The sequence below is a fragment of the Ambystoma mexicanum genome, chromosome 1p (genome assembly GCF_040938575.1).
Source record: "Ambystoma mexicanum isolate Mex_15411 chromosome 1p, UKY_AmexF1_1, whole genome shotgun sequence".
In the NCBI taxonomy this organism is placed as follows: domain Eukaryota; kingdom Metazoa; phylum Chordata; class Amphibia; order Caudata; family Ambystomatidae; genus Ambystoma; species Ambystoma mexicanum.
Genome location: NC_090921.1, coordinates 517461455 through 517483429, shown reverse-complemented (window position 1 = coordinate 517483429; position 21975 = coordinate 517461455).

Here is a 21975-nt window from a genome sequence, read left to right as displayed (position 1 = left end):
TACTAAGTTGCCATTTGTCTGAAATTATTGCGCCAGTTTTTTTTTTAATAATATATTTTTATTGGTTTTCTGAACAACAAAGAGCTCTGAAAAAAGATTACATTAGAGCACATGCCCCTATCAACTTTAAACAAAGACCGTAACTCTCCACTGTATTCACCCTCCTCCCCCACCCTCCTCCCCTCCAAATCCCCCGTCTTGGGGCACAGGCGCCGACCGGGCAAATAAACAGACGCAGTGAGTCAGCTTTCCTTAGAAGCATAAAATAAGTTCAATCCTGAAACTGGTTTCGGGCCGGGTGGAGTGGCTGTATCACCTTTCTGGCTCTCAGTTTGTGCTGGCGAACACCTCCATGAATTGTAACCAGTCGGCCTCGAGTTGCGATCTTGAGCCATGAAGTGCTGCTGTTAGTTTATCCATAAAATAAATATCCTTGGCCACTGTCACCCATTCTCTCCTCGAGGGGAGCGCTGATCTTTTCTATGTCCTGGCCCGTGTAGCCCTAGCTGCTAGGAGTAAGGAGTGTGTCAAGTCCGGGAGCTTCTCCCAGTGCTCATCCTTTTGCTGTAGCCCAAATAATAGTGTGAGTGGCTCCAATGGATAGACCCCTTCTCCCGCATCCTTAAGCCAACTGAGCACCTCCGACCAATAAACTTGGACCTTCTCGCAGGACCACCGCATGTGCCAATAGTTGGCCCTCTCACCGCAACCGTACCAACACAATGGGACAACGTCTGGGAACATCCTGGAGAGTGTGATCGGGTCATATTGCCACCTATGGAGAAGTTTGATGGCATGTGTCTTGTACTGGCAGGAAATAGATGTCTTGAATGCCCTGCTACATAATTTCCACCAGAGCCCATCCCCAATGTCCCGGCCCATGTCCCTTTCCCATTTCCCTCTAAGACTTTTAATCGATCCCTCACGGGGGATTAAGAGCGCCCCGTACAGGAGAGAGATAAGGCCTTTCATTTCCGTGTGGGAGTCTAGGATTTTCTCGACTGGGGTGAGCTTCCTTTGTATGCAGGGCTTTAACTTTGGTTTCATGAGAATTCCCTTAAGGCGAAGGTATAGAAGCGGGGAGAGCCTGCCAATCCCCGGAGCCTCCTCGAGCTCCTGGATGCTTATGAAGGTGTCCTCCCTCACCAGTTGGCCGACCCTGCAGAGGCCTGCGTCAAACCATGACTGATAGTGTTCGTGGCCTGGGATCTCCTCTAGCACTGGAGTGGACCAGATGTGGTTCAGTGGCGAGGGCCATGTTGTGACTTTCTCTCTATTTTCCTTCCCTGCTAGCGCTTTCCACATTGTACCCAGTATCGGGTGATCCCTGATTCTTTTGGGGAGCTTTTTTAAGGGGACCCATAGCCATTCGCCTACAGTGACTGGGTGCAGGTAGTGATTTTCGATGTATACCCATTGTTTATTGGGGTCCTCTCTAAGATGTGGGGCCAAGGCCCTGAGCTGGGCTGCCCTATGGTAGACTGTCAGGTCCGGCAAGGCGACCCCCCTCTCTCTTTGGGGAGGGTGAGGGTCTCATATCCAATTCTGTGTCTCCTGCCCTGCCATATAAACTTCATTATGCGCCTCTTGGCTTCTCTGAGGTATGTGTCTGGGGCTTCCAAGGGGAGCATCTGAAGACAAACAGCACCCTGGGGAGCAGGTTCATTTTTATAGCATTTATCCTTCCCATCCAGGAGATCTGTCCCTTCCCCCAACTCTCCATTTCTCTGAACAGTTTATCAAATAGTGGGGGGTAGTTGGCCTGGTTCAGATCCTCCCCGGGGCGTACTCCCCAGGTATTTTATCCCTTCTGTACAGATCTGCAGGTGTAACGGGATAAGCTCAGTAACATTTCTATCCGTATCAGAGGCAAACGGGAAAATCATGGACTTGCTAATATTCACCTTAAAGCCTGAAAATCGACCATACCGTTCAATTTCCTGCAGGGCTGCCGGGACTGACCTTGTCGGTTCCCGGAGCTGGAGCAAGATATCATCTGCGTAAAGACCCAGTTTAAAGGTACGTTCCCCCACCTCAATACCCTGAAACCTCTGGAGAGCCCCTGATATACTCTGCTAATACTTCCATTGTCATGGCGAAGAGGAGTGGGGAAAGAGGGCAGCCCTGCCTCGTACCTCTTTGGAGGTGGAAGACTCGTGACAGACGCCCATTGACTGTGACTCTGGCGGTTGGTGACACATATAAGGCTTTGATCGCTCGTATGATCCCAGTTCGCAGCCCCAGTTTCTTGAGTACCCCCTGGAGGAATCCCCAGTCGACCCGGTCGAACGCCTTCTCTGCGTCGATAGAGACCAGAACCGGGTTTCCACCCCTTGTCGCTGCCTCCCTCATCAGATGTAGGGTCTTCCGCATTGTGTCCGCCCCCTGCCTACCCTGTATAAAACCCACCTGATCAGGATGAATTAGCCTCGGCATATGACCGTCCAGCCTAGTAGCAATGATTCTGGTGAATAGCTTTGCATCCACATTCAAGAGGGAAATGGCTCTATAGGAGCGACTGTCCGCCGGGTCCTTCCCCTCCTTCGGGATTACCGTAATTAGCGCTTTGCCAAAGGATGTGGGCGCTCTGCCTGTCTCCATTATGTGCGAGAAGAGACCTGCCAGGAACCCTGCCAGGAGGCCCGAGAAGGCCTTGTAAAAGCCTGCCGTAAACCCATCCTCTCCTGGGGCCCTACCCCTCTTCAGGCCCGCTGTGGCTCTTAGTACCTCCTCCTCCGTTATCGGGGCATCGAGGATTGATGCTTCTAGGGGTTCAAGAGCTGGGAGGGTGACCCCCTTGAGATATTCATCCAAGGCTTCCTTCTCCGTCTCCCCGTCTCTCCCGTACAGAGCCTCATAGAAGGACGCAAATTTCTCTGCAATATTTTCCGGGTCGGATACGTCCCCTTCTTCCCCACTACTTAACCTCGCCACCCATCTATCCGCCCTCTGGCCTCGAAGTTTTGCTGCCAGCATGGCATCCGCCTTGTCCCCTTTTTCATAGTATTTTTGGCGTAAATGTTGGAGTCCCGCTACAATTTTGCCCATCTCCATTTCCCGCAATTCTTGTCTCTTTTCCCTAGCGATGCCCAGGTCCCTCTCTCTCTCTCCGTCTCCATCTTCCCCTCCGACTTTTCTAACATAATTATCTCCGATCTCAATCTGTGGGTCAGGAGGGTCCTAACCCTTTTTTTGGAGGCCCCTTCACTGATTAGTCTGCCTCTCCAGGTTGCCTTTGCCGCCTCCCACACAATCTCCCTGTTGATTTCCCCCGTGTCATTTACCTCAAAAAATTCCCTGATCGCTGTTGCCATTTCTTCCTTAAAGACCGTGTCTCTCAACAGGAAATCGTTGCATTTCCATAGTGATTCCCTGGATTTCAGGCCTGCCATACAGACGTCTGACCAGACCATGTCGTGGTCTGACCAGCTAACGGGCCGAATCTCACAGGCCTCTATTCTGCTCATGTGCTGGTTTCCAATGAAAAGATAATCTATTCTAGTTCTGGTGCCGTGGGCCGCAGAGTGGAAAGTGTATCCCTTGCGTCTCGGGTGCAGCTCCCGCCATATGTCTACCAGCCCCTGCTCCCACATTATTTCCTGCAACGCCCCGTGAGGCGTTCCCCCACTGCTGTTCAGAGGGCCTGCGTTTCCACTATGGTCCAGTTCTCAGTCCGCCCACATATTAAAGTCCCCCCCCCAGGAGCAAAAGGCCATCTGCTTTAGCCATCACCTCCCCCAGGGCCTCTTGGACGAGACGAATTCCCTCTGACCCGTATTGGGGCAATATATTGTTGCAAGGGTGACTCTGGGATTATGTAACTTACCGGACACTACCAGGGTCCTCCCATCCTCCCTCTCCCAAGTGGACACTTCCATTAATTTCTGATTCCTATGGAGCAGGATACCGACTCCTCCTTTCTTTATGTGGCCGGATGCCCAAAAGGTCTGACCCACGTGTGGACCAGGGATGGCCCTCTCCTCCCCCCTCACCGTCCTGGTTTCTTGTACAAACATAATATCCACTCTCTCGTTTCCCATTTCCCGTCCTAGGAGGGAGCGCTTCGTTGGGGAGTTAAGCCCCTTGACGTTGAGGGAGCCCATCCTAAGCGACTCGACCCGGCCCCTCTCTTCATTGTCTGCCATTGCTTCTCTCTGATGGATTATTTGTTTTCCCGGTCCTGTAAGAGCCGCCCCGCTTCTTTACCACACTGGATATGTCCTGTGCCCCAAGGACTTTGTCACCCCTCCCCTCGCCGCCCCCCTCCCTTTTCTCTCCCTCTTGCATGACGCCTATCAACGGGCAAGCCACCAGGGTGTGAACATGTTCCTGCACCGCAGTTCTCTTGATGAAACTCGCGTCCCCGGCCGGGGTTGCTAATAAAATAATCTTGGTCTCCACGTTGGTTTGTCTTACTCCACCTGGTCCCCTTCGGCCTCCGATGTCGGGGTGTTTGGTTTCCTGAATTTCCTCCTGCCCTTTGTCTTCTTCTTCGTGGCCCAAGGGCCAACCGGTTCTCTCCTGGTGTCACCCGATGCTTGGGTGCCCACCTCGTCTTCCTCACCCACGGCGACCCCCTGGATCACTTGCAGTACTTGCGAGGCCTCCTTGCCACTGTTCACTCTGTGGTCCACCCCAGCGCGTTCAAAGGACAGGGCGAAGGGGAAGGACCATCTGTATCTTATGTCTTGAGCAGTTAGCCACTGGGTGAGCGGACGACATTCTCTTCTGCGGGTGAGCGTAAGATACGATAAGTCCTGGTAAATCTTAATTGTGTCGCCTTCAAAAATAAAGCTCCCCAGCCTCTTTGCCTTCTCCAGGACCTCCATTTTTTCCCTATAGCGGAGGAACCTCACCACGATGGACTTCGGGCCTCCACCCGCACCTCCTCCACCTCGATGCGCTCTCTCCAGCTGGACCTCTTTGCCCCCTCTAAAGTGAAGAGCTGGTTTATCAGGCCCTGGACCTTCCTCCCCACATCCGCCGCTGTCTCCCCTCTCTCCTGCGACACACCCATGATACGCAGGTTGTTCTGGCGCTCTCTGTTTTCCAAATCGTCTATCTTCAAGGTTATGTCCTCATCTCTTATCTCTAGGTCCGTTAGCCTCGCCTCATATTTCATGTCCAGGAGGTCCGTCTGGAGGTGGTTGTTTTCCATCCCCTCCATTTTCTCCTCTAAGGTGTCCACCCTCCCCTTGAGATCCACTATGGACGCTAGTATATCTGTCCGGATTGCCTTGATCTCGTGGAGGATGTCCTTGAGATCCTCCCTCGTGAGAGGTGCAGGGGGGGCTTCGCCGCCTGAGGGCATGGTGTCTCTGTGGGCCTCCCTCGTGGCTGAGTGGGGCCGTCGGAAGCGCTGGAGAGACGAGATCGCCCCCAATGTCGGCGTGCTCTCCAGGGTCTGGGTATCTTGACGCATCCAGGGGTGGTGCCTCCGTCTGGGGTCCTCTCGCGGGGGACTCTATGGTGTACAAGGCCCCTCCCGTGCCCAAGGTCCTGCGTGGAGCTCCTCGTGTGGGGGGGCTGTGCTGTGTCGACAGGTGGGACCTTCGGGGGGTAGGGTGTCCGATCCCCGGCCCCTTCAGTGCCTCCGGCCTACTCCCCAACTAGGTGGGGAGCGGGGGCGCCGCAATAGAAAGGTTGCGCGGGAGGGAAGCCCGCTTTCACTGCATCCAGTCTGTCTCTTCCCGCCCACGCTCTCCTCACCTCTTCACTTCCCAGTCACTGTGGGGGGTCCAGGGCCGACGGTTTGGCTCCGGCTGCGGTAGATCGGGCTCTGGGTGGGCTATCTCCGGAGTGCTGACTGGCGCTCAACTACTCCTCTCCGTAGCCAGTGGGGGCCCGGGCCACGTCCTCCAGGGACCATGACACCCGTCCGGTACCCCGTGTCGGCAGGGAACACGTGTGGAGGGTCCTCGCCCCGTGTCTCCCTCAGTGGTGCTCTGGTCCAGTATCCTGGGTTGGCTGTTTTCTCCTGCCGGGGCGGCCATCTGCGGGTCCTCGGGAGGGGCCCTGGGTCTCCCCGGGACCAGGAAGCACTTCTCCAGAGCCTGCGGCTGTCTATCTCTTCTGTCGCCGCGCCTCCTCCGGGACCCGACTGTCCGACACAGTGAGCGCAGGGTGGGGGCGAGCGGCTCCACTAATCCTCGTCGTGGTGCCGCGGGGTCGGCAGCCCTCGGTGTCTTGGGCCTCTGGCGTCTCCGGTGCACACTAGCCTCCGGTGCTTGGAAGCGCTCTGTGGGCCTTTCTTGGGGCTCCGCTACCCGGTCTCACCCCGGAAGGTCTTCACTGCGGGTCTCGGGGTGGGGCCCACTGCATTCAGAGGGGCTCCCCACTGGCTGGGCTCGGTAATCCAGGCCGGGGACTGGTAGTGTCCACTAGGCCCTGCGGTGCATTCAGGAGCGCAGGACTTACACGTCCAGCATGTTCCGCGCCCCCTGGTGGTCTCCTTGCGCCAGTTTTAACACTGGCTATTGGGGAGCTATATACCATTTTGACCCACCTCAGGTACCCCGGCTCCATCCCATATTCTTTCAGAGCCTCTAGCAACCACGGCCACCTCACAGAGTCGAAGGCCCTAATGGCATCCAACGAGACTATTGCCATGTCGCCGGGATCCTTCTCTGTCTGTTCGATAATATGGTGGCATCTCCTATGATTATCGGTTATGTTCCTGCCTGGGACGTAGCCTGTTTGATCGGGGTGTATCAGTTTGCCAATAACTCGTTTGAGCCTGTTTGCCAGCATAGCTGTAAGAATTTTGCTGTCTTAGTTGAGCATCGATAGGGGTCTATATGACCCACAATGCGTACTTGGCTTGCAAGGTTTTAGGAGCGGAATGACCACCACTTCTCTCAGGGACTCTGGCAGCCTATCTCGTTCTAATGCCTCATTCAGCATGGCAAGCAGCTGGGGGAGAACCTCCTGCTTGTTTGTCTTATAAAATTCACTTGGGAGCCCGTCTGACCCCGGGGCCTTACACGTGGGCAGGTGCTGAATCACTGTCTCTAATTCATCTAATGTGACTGGGGCGTCCAGGTCCTCCCGTTCCTGATCGTTTAATTTGGGCAGTCCTATGTCATCCAGTGTTTCCAGAATCTCTCGACCCATCTCCTCCCCCGTGTCCTCATAAAGGCGTTTATAGAATCTGAGGAACCCCTCATGAACTCCCTCCTAGGTATCCCAGGTCTGGTCTTCTTCCCCCTTTATCTCGCTGACCACTGGTCGTGGTGTTTCATTTTTGTATAACCATGACAGCAGCCTACCTGGTTTGTCTCCCCCCGCATGCTGCCTTTCAATGTATTTTTTATAGTTCAGTTTACATAATCTGTCCCAGTGCCCCCTGCAAGTTTGTTGTAACAGCTTTGCCCGTTCAGCATCCTCCTGTGAGGTGCTCCCACTCTGCATTATTTCTTCCATTTCCTTCTCTGTCTCCCGTAGCTCCCGCTCTATGCCCCGTTGGAGCCCTCTGGATTTGGATATGGAAGCACCCCGTACTACGACTTTGAACGCCTCCCATAAGGTTCCTTCTGACTTCACACTCGCTGTGTTAATATCAAAGTACTCAATAATCGCCTCCCTTAAGTCCTCACGGAATTCCTAGTCCTGCAGGGCCTCGGCTCTGAGCTTCCATGTCAGGATTCTCGCTCTGGGGGGTTGGTGCCTCCATTCCAAGACCAAGTGGCCCGAAAGTACCCTGGCTTTATATTCGAGCCTATCATTTCTCCTAACAACTCCGAAGCAACAAACATATAATCCAGTCTCGTGTGCAGGTTGTGTGGGGCCGCGTATTGTGAGTACTGTCCATCTACCGGGTGTAGCTGCCTCCAGATATCTTCTAATCCAAAGTCTCTCAGGAGGGCCTGTTATGCTCTTGCAGCCAGGGTGGGTCTGTCTAGTTTATTGTCTGACCTGTCCATTTTGGGGTGTAATGTGCAGTTAAACCCCCCCCCATATAATTGCGCCACCCAGTAAGGGGCTGATTTTGCCGTATAGGGCCCTAAAATAGGCTGCCGTGTCTTGGTTGGGGGCGTATGAGTTTATAATGCTCACTTCCCTGTTTTCCAGCATCCCCCGCACCACTATCATTCTACCATCCGGGTCTACTGTGGACTGAAGCAACTGAAATGGTACATGAGGTGCCACCCACGTGACCAGCCCCCTTGCATAGGCAGAGTATGTGGCTCCTGTGGTGGTCCCTCTCCACTTTCTCTTAACCACCTCCAGTTTCTCCTTAGTAGGGTGGGTTTCCTGTAATAATGCTATGTCGATTTTCAGCCTTCTCAAATACAGCATTACTTTATTCCTCTTCAGATAACTGTTGAGGCCTCTCACGTTCCAGGTTACAATTCTAGGGCTACCCATTGCCATGCGTGGTTTGTCCCTCCTGCTCCCCTCCCGGATTTCCTCTCCAATCTAATTTGACATGAAATTGGGCTCGTTCCCCTCCCTCTTCCAACATAAACATCCCAACTGACCCCCGCTCCCCTCCTTCCTCAACTATAAAACACTGCACGCAACCCCTTTACTCCCCCCTCCCTACCTGTCCCCAACTGGTGCCCAGCTCCATCCCTGGATCTCAGGCTCCCCCGCGTTTGGTCCTGCCTCGGGATGCCGAGGTCAGGAACCCTGCAGGGTGTCACCGGTCTGCCGGTAACCTAACTGGTCTATTTGTGGGGGTGTGAGGATTGGTTCCGTTAGGCTCCTGCTCCTTTCACTAAGTTCCCGTACTCAGGGATCATATGTATACAGCCCTGGTCGCTCTATTCCGGCAGGCTGTTTCCTGTACTATATTCTAGTCCCAGTGTCTGAGGCTGCAGCACCCTAGGCACCACAGTCTCCATGCTACTTATCTGCGCCATCTTCCTTCTGGATACCCAATTCCTGGGGGCAGCTCTGCGTATCCAGCCATTCTGTTGCATCCTCCGGGGTATCGAAAAACAGTGTTCTGTTTTTGTGGAACACTTTCAGTTTAGCTGGGTAGATCAGCATGCACTTGTAGCCAGCTTCTCGCAATCTTCTCTTCGCTGCACCAAAGTTCATGCGTTCTCGTTGTACCTGCAGGGTATAGTCAGGGTATGCCGTTATATTTGCCGACGCCCTTTGTATTGTTCCTCCCTTCCGAAAATGCTCTAGGATTTCTTCCCGGTCTCGATAGTTCAGGATCTTGCCAATCACCGGCCTGGGGGGTACCCGGTGGTGGCTTCCTTGTCAGGGCCCCGTGCGCTCATTCCACTGCGAACCCCTGGGTCAACACTCCTCCGGTTATCTCTTGCAGCAGCATCGATTCGATGTACTCCATGGGGTTGGGTCCCTCGGCTCCTTCAGGCAATCCCACAATACGTATATTGTTCCTTCGCCTCCTCCGCCATACTTTCCAGGTTGCCCACACGTTGTTCTAGGGCATGGAGCTCCGATTTGTGGGATACGCATGCAGCTGTATTCGGGGCCACTTCCTTTTCCAAATCGCCTGTGAATTCTGCTAGCGCCCTAACATCTTGCCGGAGGAGATTCACCTCCTCCTGTACTGCCCCAACTTTGAGCTCCAGTGCTGCCTTCAGTTCGACCATGGCCGAACCCAGTTTGGTTTCCCAGGCCACTTTCAAGTCTGCGATTGCTGCAAGGATCTCCCGGCCTTTGCTCATGGCATCTCTGTCCACGGTGGGGGTTCTTTCCTTGCTCCAACCCCCCTCTGCCGTCAGTGTTCTGGCATATTCATCAAGCGTGGGCTGTTTGCCTTTCGTTTTAGGAATTTTATTGGCCATTTTAATTTTTCTGGGGTTGTGTGTGCAAGACCCACAGCGGTTTAGCCTTTGGCTTCCGTCGTGTTGGTCCCCGGTTGGCATCGGGACCCGGGTGAGCCAAAATTTAGGGTTTCCTTATGCTGCTGAATCTGTGCCTGGAGTGGATTGTGTCCTTCCACGCAACTGTGCACTGGCAATTCTTTTTTCCCTCTGTGTGCCCCCGCTGGTCCAGGTTTGTAGCTGCGCCCCCAAGTGCTTGTGGGCATCTGTGGGTGTCGTTGCGGGCTCGGCGTTCTTCAGCCCTGAGTGCAGGCAGGTCGCGGGGGCAGCCTACCCATGTGTGTGGCATCCTGCGGTGCTCTCCGACTTATTTGGGTCGTGTGTAAGTGTCCAAGATGGGGGGGGCTAAGCGTCCCCCAACGCCGCTCTCCACAACGTACCCTGCGTGCGATGCCTCCTTCTCCCCAGAACGTGCCGGTGCTTTGCTGTGGGTCAGGCAGATGATCGCACCGACTAGCGTGTTTTCCTGTTCCACCGATAGGGACCAGTGTTACACCCCTCTAGCGCGAGTTCCCATGTTGCGCCTCAGGCAGTTCTTCTATCCTTCCATTACAGTAGCGCCCCGGGGTTTGGTAACCTGTCCTGCTCCTCAGCAGTACCACTCTTAATGCACCATTGGGCCTGCGCTCTGCCCGGCGCTTCCCTTAGGGTGGCCACTCGGTGCTCACCGTTACGGCATCTGCTGCCGCCACGCGGTGTAGCCGCCTTTCCTTCTGCCCGCACCGGTGCTCCTCTGTCCCCGGCAGGCCCGCACTCCAGTGCTCGTGGGCCTACACTGTCCGGCGCCCTATTTCACCACCCCAGTGTCAGTGATGCGCTTTCCCCTTCTCCCCAAACGGGCAGAGTCCACCACCCGTTCTGTGCCACTCAGTGTGCTGCGGGGATACCTCCACTCATCCCTTTGTTCTGGCAGGGCACCATTTTGTTAATGCCCATTATATATAGGCTGCTTTCCAGATTGTCCCCGTGCGTATTCTGTGCCGTCCGTGGGTATTAGCGCTCGCCTCCCGTGGGGACCGTTACATTGATCAGCAGACTACCCTTTGCTGTGAGTGTCGCTCCTGCTCCAGGGCACCAGCCTCCTTCTGCTGTGGCTGCACAGCCGCACCGCTGCTCCAAGTCACCCCGCTTGCCGTGTCATCTCGACTCCCTTTGTTACAATATTATCCCCTGGATTGGCCTCAGCCGCAGGCCCGCTACCAAGCTGCAACCTGGAGCGCGCGGGTGACCAGCCGGCATTCGTGATCCTCTGTGTCACCATCAGCTGCGAGGCAGTCCTTTGTTCGTGCCGGCCATCTTGTTTCAATTCGTTTTCATCAGGATAGAATCTTGCAATACGCCCGTTCTATGGACATTCTTTCCATCAAGCCTCCAAACTGCACATGAATGCGCCCGGCACATTCATACATCCATTCTTCCGTCTGTGAGCGCCAGAACTCGTTCTGAACTCAGTCTTTTCATAGGATCTTCACGGATCTGCAGGAGCCCTGGAGGAAACACATCCTACTCCATGGCCTCTTAGCCACGCCCCCTGGATAAACATTCTTAACGGTTTTCAAGGGCATGTCAGTCCTGGATCTTTGGTATGTGGAAATGGAGAAGGCGTTTCAATACGTTTCACAAGGCCGACCAGAGTTGTAAGGTTGGCCTATGGGTCTTGGGAAAAGGTTGTTACTACCATTCACAGGAGGATGAGGAGGCACATGACAGTAGGCCATGAGGGTATTAGGTATGGGACGGTTATCATCAAGGAAAAATGGGGGATGCAATGTCTCATCCAATTAAGCCATGACATTTCCCCAGAGTTTGTCTAACCTCATGTGATCCTCCTCATACAACCACCCCCAGGGTCAGGATCAGTAGCAGCTGCCGTCCCTGGCCACATGGGAGGAGGCCGCCATTGGGAAAACAGTGATGACTCCATCGAAATCATCACAGTACTGACCATATCAAATAAGTTTGTGTCTTTCAGACAAGTACTCAGAAAGCTTGAGCCAAAGTGGATACGGCCAGAGATAGCATCGGAAGTAAAAGGCCCCAGTGAGCGATCCTAGAAGTAGTAATCAACATTTTACCTGATTGTAAGTACAGAACTACAGTTGCTTAGTGATGTATACAAAACAGGGGTTGCGTAAGATACTCTAATACAGACGAGCAATCGGGACCAAGCACTCAGAAGGGGATCAGTGTGGAAAAGAATACACAGAGAGGTATTTATTATTATTATTTTTACAGACATTGGGCTCCTTACAAGTTCAATGGTATGTGAAAAATAGCGGTAATGGAATTACCGCCACTTTCCTGCACAGCCAAACTAAGAATTTGGAGGTGGATGGAGGATTTACCTTTAGCAAAACAGCTGGCAGTAAATCCTCCAATTTACCTCCAAAAACTAGCAGAATGACCACAGTGGAATTGCTGCTTGTGATAAATCTGAAAAAAATCAAATGGAGTCCTATTGACTCCAAAAATGGGGTATTACACCAGTGGTACCCCCACTTGCAATCCCAGGGCAAATGTGTGAGATCGAGTGGCAGTAACAGTTATAGAGTTTCACAGTAATTCTGCAGAAATACCACACAATTACTGCCAAACTCGTAATGAGGACGGTTATCAGTTTTGAAGTAGAGAGTCCGTGTTTTTGGGTGTAAACATGTGTTAGTTCCTAACTTTTAGGGTTCGGGTCAACCACAGAGGCACAGTGGCTATATTGATTCACAAGAGCTCACCACAGTTACTATTTAGGTCAGACATCCCAAGGGCATCACTGAAAAAATCCTTGCCTAATTAGGATATACATCTCCCTTTAAAATAAAAAAGCAAGCATAATTCTTATAGGACGAGTGGGAAATGGCTCGGAAGCCGCACACTTGAACAGAGGATGGGGTTGAACTTGCCACCAGAAACACTCAGGCAACTCTGGAATAAGGGCTAGGGTACACAGTATCATAAAGGTTCTTCAGACTTCTCCATTAGGCAGTGGTCGAAGTGGGCGGAAGTGGTACTCCTCTACTTGATTTCTTAAGGTTTTACTGTTCCTATACTTTTATTTTTTTTTTTAAAAAAAACTGTTCTGGAGTGGTTTAGTTTTAAAATAAAACACTGCACTGAACATTCCCTTAAACAGCATGTGTGTTTGTTTTTTGGGGGGGGGGGATTTGCAATGTGCATGGAAGGCGGCTTGGTGGTGGGGTTTGAGGGGAGCAGGGGCAGGCCAGCAGTTCCCTACTACATTTGTACACTTTGACCACTGCCATTAGATAGTCAAACGCTTCAGTGCCTGACATTCTGATGTGTCATTTTTGGCTCTGGCTATAGTTGGATATTGTTTAAGTAGTGTTCTGGGAGTCTCGAGGTTCAAGTGACATCAGACAGCAGACAGCAGCTGTAGACGGATCTTAAAGCAGAAGGTGCATCTGGGGGCCATGAACGAGGACGCGCTGGAACTAGAGTTCAGTGGAGACTGGTCAAATGAAGGCCCAGCGCTGATGATGAAAGGGTGCAGGAGCACTCAGACTGCAACACTTCAGGTGGGGATTCACTGCTTGCTCAGAGTGCAGGCACCTTGGCTGCTTATGTAGCTTTAGTAACTTGGGGTTCTTAGGCAGTTCGATATTTTCAAGGATATATCCTCTGCTGGTTAGTCTTGGAGCTTATGTTCTCGCTCTTGTGATCAGCATCCACCTAGTGATTGGGTCCAGCAATGCTTCCAAAGGGCACAGGAGTGGTGGTTTACAGTAAGGCTTGTCCCACTGAGTCCGGAGGAATGAGAACTGTAATTGGTCTCCACCTGGTAGAATCAACCCTGATTGCTGCAGTCACTGCGCAGAGCCATCTGTTCCGACCGTTTTGTGAGGTAGCGGGATTCTCGTCTGCGAATCTTCTTCCGAGGCTAATGTTTCCACTAGTAATAGAGAATCTGTGTAAGGCTAAAATCTCGAGCTCCAATTGAAAGCAGCCACACAATCAGTGGGGCACTCTATTCAAATTATATGCATTTCTTGGCAGGCAAACCCAAGAGAGAAAAACCCTGAACACAGTCATCCTATATAATACTGATCCTGTCTAGTCATAGCCACTGCAGCCCCAAAACTCTCCAACAGGCCAGGTCTACATTATATTAACCATCACATTGATGAACAGGCTAACACAGCCTGTGGAACTCCCACTGCCAACAGGGGGAGGCATTTGTATTTTATTGGAACGAGCAGGTGCTTTGACAAAAATAGAAATGGCACAAAGGACAGTGCATGAAGGTAAGAATCCCATTGCTAGGTGTTTTAGAATTTTGGAGAAATCTTAGAAGAGGAATATTAATCAGTTGGGTGAACATTGCTGCCTTAACACAATAACATTACCCCAATAACCTATCTATTACCCAGATGGGGCGTCTGCTTTGTAGGAAACTCATTTCATCCTTTTGACCTTCGTTTACCCCTTTTTTTTTTAATGTACACTTGTCTGCCTGGATATGGGTGTAACCTCTAAAGTGCCAAAAACACTCATTGTGGACTTCCACTTCTTTCCGACCTGGTGGATCAGTTAAATTCTTTCTTCCACATTTTGGTTTTGTTTCTGAGGCAAATTTTTTTTTTAATTGTTTCACTCATTTTGTTTTAGCTGCGTTCACTTACTTGTCTGCCCATATTTACAATGTGTGGAAGGAACAGTGTGCGTTTATATATGATCACATTAAAATACATCGGGCCTCATTACGGATCCGGCGGTAACCCTGCCAGTGCTACGGCAGGGTTGCCGACGGATGTTAGGGAGAATTCTCTGTAAAGGCTAATTTCCCAAACCTAGTGAGTCCCCCAGCAGCTTTGCTGGAGTTTTTGGGGTTCATTTTTTTCTCCTGCTAAGAGTGAGACTCTTTTCCTCCCACTCTTAGATATGATTTGAGGTGTTCCTTTGACTTTGTATGTGTTTTATGGGCTATGGGGTCCTTTACCCCATGGGGCCTCATATGTTTTTGGTATATGGGTTACACAGCACCCTCTGTGCCGTAACCCAGGGGTGTCGTAGCGACCCCCAAACATAGACTCCATACCCTGGGACTGACTACTGTCTCCCAGGGCATGTAAAGTCACCATTGGCTTTACTAGTCTCAAATTGTGAACAGAACCAGTACAAACCATCCTATTGTGGACGTACTGGTCGGGGCAATTCAATTGCCCCGGGGTCTGTTGTTCGAGGGGGCACTGTCCAGTCCCCCCCGACCGAGTTTTGGCTGGTGGCAGTGGATACTACTTTTTATATTTGACCGCAAATATATTCCTATGGGATTTTCCCATTGTTTGAGGCTACCACTTTTTAAAATGGCCTCGAATATACCGCCGGTTTATTAAATTAATATAAATTCACCGGTTGGTATTTTTTGCCGAAACTTGTTTCCAAAATGGCGTTTGTGTTCGCTTCTGTGACTCCAACCCAAGTCGAGCCCTTTGTTCCACTTTTTGGTGGGCTTCTCCACAGAAGCCTCCAAAAGTGGTGCCACTCTGTCTGGGTACCACAGGGGGTGTTGGAGGGGGTTTAGGCACCCTGGACTGAGTTGCCTCGGCAACTCAAGTCGCACTCTTGTGTGATTGACTCTTGAGTGACAGCTAGGCTGAATGAATGGGGGTTTTCTGCATGAAAGCAGGGCTTTGGGGACTGGAACTTCAGAAGTCGCCACAGGACCTAAAGAATCCGAGGAGGGAGAAGCCGAGCCGACCTGCAACGACGACACCACCGGTGGAGCTCTGCTGAACCGTCTCCCCACTTTTCCCGACGACAGAGGGGATTCTCCATTCCGGAGAGTCTTCTTCCTTTGACTGGTGGGGATAACCAGTTTGCCCGTCTTTTTGCCTTCCTGGACCATCTCATGGCCGCGTTGCCCGTGCCATGCACCCCGGCAGCCGGAATACCACGGTTTACCACTACCGTGAAGAAAAGGGTGGTACCTTGTAACCGGGAAACTCCGCGGCTGGTTTCTTCCCTGGCAGTGCAACAACCTTCAGCTTTCCTCCACGTCGAGACCTCCTCTTCCTCTGGATGAAACACCGACTTGCAACCGCTGCCAGGAACAACTGCCCCCGCTGGAGCGTTCTTCCCACTTTCAGGTACTGTGTCCCGCCTGGCTTCCCTTGCGACAGAGCGTTCGGGGTGACAGTAAATCCTTGACTTTCTAACCTGGGCTAGCCTGGGACCTGTTAACTACCTTTTCCTGACTTGATCTCAATCTTTTGTGAACTTTCTACGAAGACTCTTTGGGCATAACCCTGTTTACTGTGTGATCCTGGACACATTTCGCTTGCTCTCTCTAAGAGTGGGCCTGGCATTTGAACTTCCTTGCTCCCCAGTAGACTTTGCCTAACCTGCCTCACTGTGGTTCTTTGAAAAGTATTGAAATTTGTGTGCTTTCATAACTCTGCCTTTTTCCCTCCCTTTTTAATAACTTATTAGAGTGCCATCTTATGTTAAGCGCTCACCTCTGTCTGAAAATAAGTGGTATTTCTCATTAAGACTTGTCTAATAAGTAATTAGGGTTGTATATATATAATAGTGACTGTGTGTTGAATTTCCTTACCTCTTTGTGCTAGTGTAATTTACAAGTGTGTCTTTAAATAAATAATTATATACTTTTACACCAAAGCTCTGGTCAGTGTTTGCTTGTGCTACTGTATCTCTGTACCTATTGTGTATACTCTTATATACTGCCTAACTCATCTTGAGAGAAGTCTGACTGCTCAGCCACAGCTACCACGTAAATCTGGGTGGTACAGACTGCTACCAATTGGGTTTACTGCCAACCACCTGCAGTCCTAAATCTTTTGCAGTGGTCCCTAAGGGAACTGCACAGGTTTCTGCCTAACACCGGACCCATAATGATCTACCAGCACCTAGCCTCCCGGTGTCACCAGCTCATTATGAGTCCGGCGGCCGGGAAGTCAGGCACCAATATATTTGTTAATCCCCATTCTCATAGAGGACTCTATGACAGTGGGGACAAGGCACCACCGGCACTGTTAGCAATGGTGTTGGTACTCTCGTGAAGAGTCTGCCTACTGTGGCTGCTGCACCCGGTAGAGTCAGATCTGTCGGGCACAGTGGCCACAGCAGGCAGACTCGTAGTTTGCCAGTCCGGACACAAGTGTGCCGGCAAACTTATAATGAAGCCCATCGTATTAGGACATTGTATATTATTTCATGTTTTCTTAGGTCTTATTTGCAATGCCATGCCGCTTTGTACAATTCCATCAAGGGCTGTGAGGCAGCGGGAAGGTGACATTTAGCACCCAGCATTAAATTCAGGAAATGGGTCACTTGATCCATTGTAACCCTTCTGAACCAAAACTTACTCTGCTGCCCTCTGCTAACAGGACTGCCCTCTGCTAACAGGATAAGGTAACTACATCCCAGGTTGAAGAAGGTAGGCAAAGGCTGAATTATGCAGATTAACTCCAAGTAGAGCCCAGTCTGCGGCCGAAGGGAACGCAATCCCCCATACCATAATTACCATCCGCATAAAGCTTGTAGAAATCCTCCAGAACTTTCAAACATCTCAGACCAGGGATTGGTCCCAGTGGAGTCACAGATCAAAAGCCACCCCTTTTTAAGATACTTGTAGCCCCTAGAAGCTTTCTGGTCTATAGAGTCTAGGGATATTCGCGGCCCAGGGAGTACTTGGTAGAGTGTTGTGCTCTGCGCCCCCGTTAGCATTATTTGAATACAGGCAGTGCAGGAAGGCCTCATGTCCTGCGCTTAAGCTACCAGACATCCTCTGCATACAGGCCTTGAAACGGACAATTGCCATCCTGGAGTGTTGTTCCTTCACGTAAATGTGTCCTTTGACCGAGCTAGCCTGTCATGCCTTATCTTACAGCATTACGTCTATGGCAGAGTTGTCCAACTCCAGGCCTCGAGGGCGGGGAACTTGTCAGATTTTCAGAATATCCCTCATTAATATTCACGAGATAAATGTGCACACAATGATTCTAAATGTATGCACATTTTTTTCTCACGAATATTTAGGGCTATCCTGAAAACCCATCAGGCCTCCAGCCCTCGAGGCCTGAAGTTGGACAAGTCTGGTCGAAGGTAATACTCTCAGACTGCACTGCAGTGGCATATTTACCAATTCACTACAGGGCAACACTCGTTCTCTCTTCTCGACCTGAGCCCAATCTAGTATGGCTTGGGGTGGGAAAGATCCTTTACACAAACATGCGTGTCGCCTACTCAACCTGCACGCAGCCAGTTCCTGGCTTTGACAGCTCCGTCAGAGGGCTCAGCTTTACCAGAAACACCGCCGGCTATCGGCAGGAGGAAATCCAATATGGTTCTCTGGTTAGTAGCCTGCACAACTGCTAGGAAATCTTGAGCATGCTTCAAGGGCATCACACATATCCGCAACATGACTTAACGTAATACCGCCCCCACTCTAGAAGGTTCTGCTGGCCAATAAGGAACGCCTTTATCCTTTCTTTAGATTACATTTTCTCATGGTCAAAACACTGGCAACTATACATCTACCTCATTAACACTCAACGATGGGTTTTCATTTCCCTTTTCCCACCTCTCCATGGCCTAATTTCCATTTCACCACAGACCACGGTCTTGCAGGCACACGGGGCGTGGTCACGATATACTTCTACACTGACAAGGATCAGTGCTTTAGGAACACTACTGTGGTGATGGTGCACTATAAACGACCAATAACAGACCAAGACTAGCACTGAAGGGGGAGCCCAGAACCAGCCAAAGGTTTGGAGTGTGCGATGCGGTGGAGAGAGGAACTTGGAACCACCCATGCGTTGTAATGCATTATACATGTATAGAAACATTCTGCTACTATTGGTAGCCTTGCTGCACATTAGCATGGGGAGGGGGAGGGGATAACTGGTTGGGGGAGCGCATACACAGGCAGTACATGAGGGGGCATGAGGGGAAGGCAGGGTGAGCCCATTAGCAGCAATGAGGTGGATGGCGTCCGAAGTCACACCAACAGAACAAAGTTACAGAGTCCTACCGGAGTGACTATGGGGCTGCTACAGGGTTCCAACTGGCAAAGGCGAGGGGGGCAGCCAACGAACAGGCAAACAGTTGGCACTCCTTTACAAATGCCCCTTTCCTTGCAGTCTGGCTGACAAAAAAAAAAATAGGATGTAACATTGAAGTAACCCACCAAGAACAGAACCTCCCTCATTTATTTCTATACTCATGTGATGCGGCTATAGCTGTAGCTAGTGAGATAACATCCATACATTCCTTATCCAGATTAAGATGGGAAAACTAAGGTCCACGCTTCCAGCTACAGCAACGCGGGATCATGATGCTGGGGAAGAGCTTCTGCTGTGTCTTCTTTGGACTAATATGGCTTCTAGGTGCTTCAGGGCTCACCACGGTGATGGACAAAGCACTGGATACTTATTTGCATTGGGTGCCGAGTCTTCTACTTTATAGGAATATTGGAAGCAGAGCACAAACTCTGCGTTCAATCCGAATAATTTATCCTTTAATTTGTCTAACACCCAATCTTTAGGGGTTGCTGCTTTCAAAATAACCAAGATTCCTTTCTGGGCAAAAACACACTAACCCTCGAATCCTCGACATCCTATTCAAAGATTCGCCAGCACTGGTCTTGGGTGACCTGACCGCAAGCTTCCTGGGCTCAAGATAGCCAACACCATGTATGGCAGCATCCATTTTCTTTCACACAAAGGAAGTTCAGTTTAGCCGTGGAACCTTTTCAGAATTACAAATGCAAGTGCACTACCTAGGACCCAGTGCAAGGGAGCAGGTATGCTTCCCAATTACAAATAACTGGCAAGTGCATGGGTTACTTGCAATGGTTCCTTGCTGCCAACATTTTGCAGGGCACATACAGCCAACTAGACCAGGGTATCTCATGAGAGGCTTAACTTCCTTCAAGGAGCACAAAACGCTGACTCCATTCGGAGTCCTGAGACGAGGACTCACGAGGGATATATTTCCGCGACCCATTCAGGACAAGCAAACAGATAGAAGGCTCATGTCGGAGCCACAGCTCAAGACTCTCTCCTGCCAACATTTGGCACCTGCTGTTTTTCTGCACCCAACCACAACACCTAGACTCTTCAATTGAAGTTATCTTGGGGCCCCATGCTTCCACATAATGTACCATTGCTGTATTGTGTGTGTGTTTTTTTACTGCCTTCTTCTCAACCAATGGAAGGCTTTGAGAAGCCATCACATTCACCTTAGGTCCAGAACGTTTATGTGCAACATCTTACTACTACGTCCAAAGACCATGAAATTCACAGCGAGAGAGAGGAGTCCCCCCCCACCCATCCAGACATAGAAACTGATGCAATGATCAAAGAGTAAAATATATATGGCTTTTATCGACTTAGAACAAGCATTTGACAGTGTTAGCAGGGAGAGGCTGTGGTCGAAAGATGCAATCTTGGGGTTTACCTGGAGACCTGGTCGAAGCAATGGAAGCTTTATATACCTCAACATCAATCAAGGTGAGATTGTCTAAGGACGGGGTGCTTTCAGAGAAAATTTTAACTTTTAGGGGATTAAAGCAGGGGTGCCCGTCTGACCCCCACATTGTTTAACATGTATTTGTCTGACATGGGTGAGAGCCAACAAACCGCAAAGGCCTTTCCTCCAAAAATACAGGGCATTGCGATCCTGTGGATCCTATATGCTGATGACGTACAGCAATAGGATTACAGCGGAGATTACATCTTCTCGAGAACGGCCTGGGAGTGAAGGTAAACAAAAGACAAATTAAGGTTTTGGCTAGTGCCCATGGCAGGAAAACCCAAAAGTTACATGGTATATGGGCAAGCAGAAATTGGACAGCATTTATTCTTTCATCTATCTGGGTGTCTCTATTAATGACAACATTAATGAACTTAGTTGGAGGTCAGTCTTAAGATCTAAAGCTAAAAGCCTTGCTTCCCTAGCTCGAGTGTTAAAGGGGGGGTATGGTAAGTTTACAATGTGCCCAATTGTGACCTTCTAGAAGCAGAAGGTGGCTCCTATTCCAACATACGGAGCGGACGAAGCCTTGATTCTTTCGTGGCAGTTCTGGGATCTCCTGGAGGGTGACTTTTGGAAAAAGGTACTCCATCGCCCCAAGAGTTTCCCTATAGGATCAATTAGATATGAATTGGGCTTGCAATCTCTCCAGTCTATTGTTCTTTGGAAATCCCTAGCATTTTATCGCAAACGTCTAATGCTAGATGACCTTCTTCCTTTTGAGATTTTGAGAAATAGGCAAAAGCAGTGACGTGAATGGCTTCTGGACAAACAGAAGGAGAGATGCCAAAGCTGGTTAACGTTCTTTGAGCCAAGACTGGATTAATACTCAAAATAAACAGGAGTACTTACAAACTATCCCTAAACTTGACCGATGAAAGGATAAAATTACCCTGTATTTGTCCAAATTCCCTTGTGTGGTTTTGTGAGATCTATTTCTGTGCCTATGGTTAAATATATTACCAAGTTCTCGGGTCAAATTCCCAGATGCGAGGTGTACTGCAGATTTTGCACAAGGCAAGATCTGATAGAACAGGTAAACATCTACTTTTGGAATATACAGCTCTTGCATTGATGCAAACCCACATTTCTGGCTGAATTAGTAATAACATGAAAACATTTTTTAAGCGGGGGAAACTTTCATATGATTTGTGTGGGAATTACATTTTTAAATCATGTTTTATTTAGTAAAAACGATTGAACTGATATAAAATCATGTTGGGAAATTGATACCATTGTCGGACAGTTTTAATTTTGAGATAAGAGATGAAATGGAAGTAAAATGTATAGTATGCAAAGTTTGTAATAAACTAAACATAAAAAATACAAACGAAATTAAAAAAAGATGCATCAGCTCTTGAAACAGCATGCATTTAGCCAGATTGGGTTCATGGAGCCAGCATGCTTTTTTGTTTTGTTTATTGAATTTGAAATGGTCATCCCAGACTTTTCTACCCTACTGCTACCATAGAGCCTCCGGTTTCTGCATTTTCATATGACAGTCTGCAGAATGGAGCTGGCGGGATACAGGAGGGCATTAGCCTAGGTTGCTCTTGCATAGTCTGAACAATGCACCATCCTCTGGTACAGGCACCGTGCCAGGTTTAGAAGGGACCTTACTCTCTCATCTGTGGGTCTGACTTGGGCTATCTTAAAC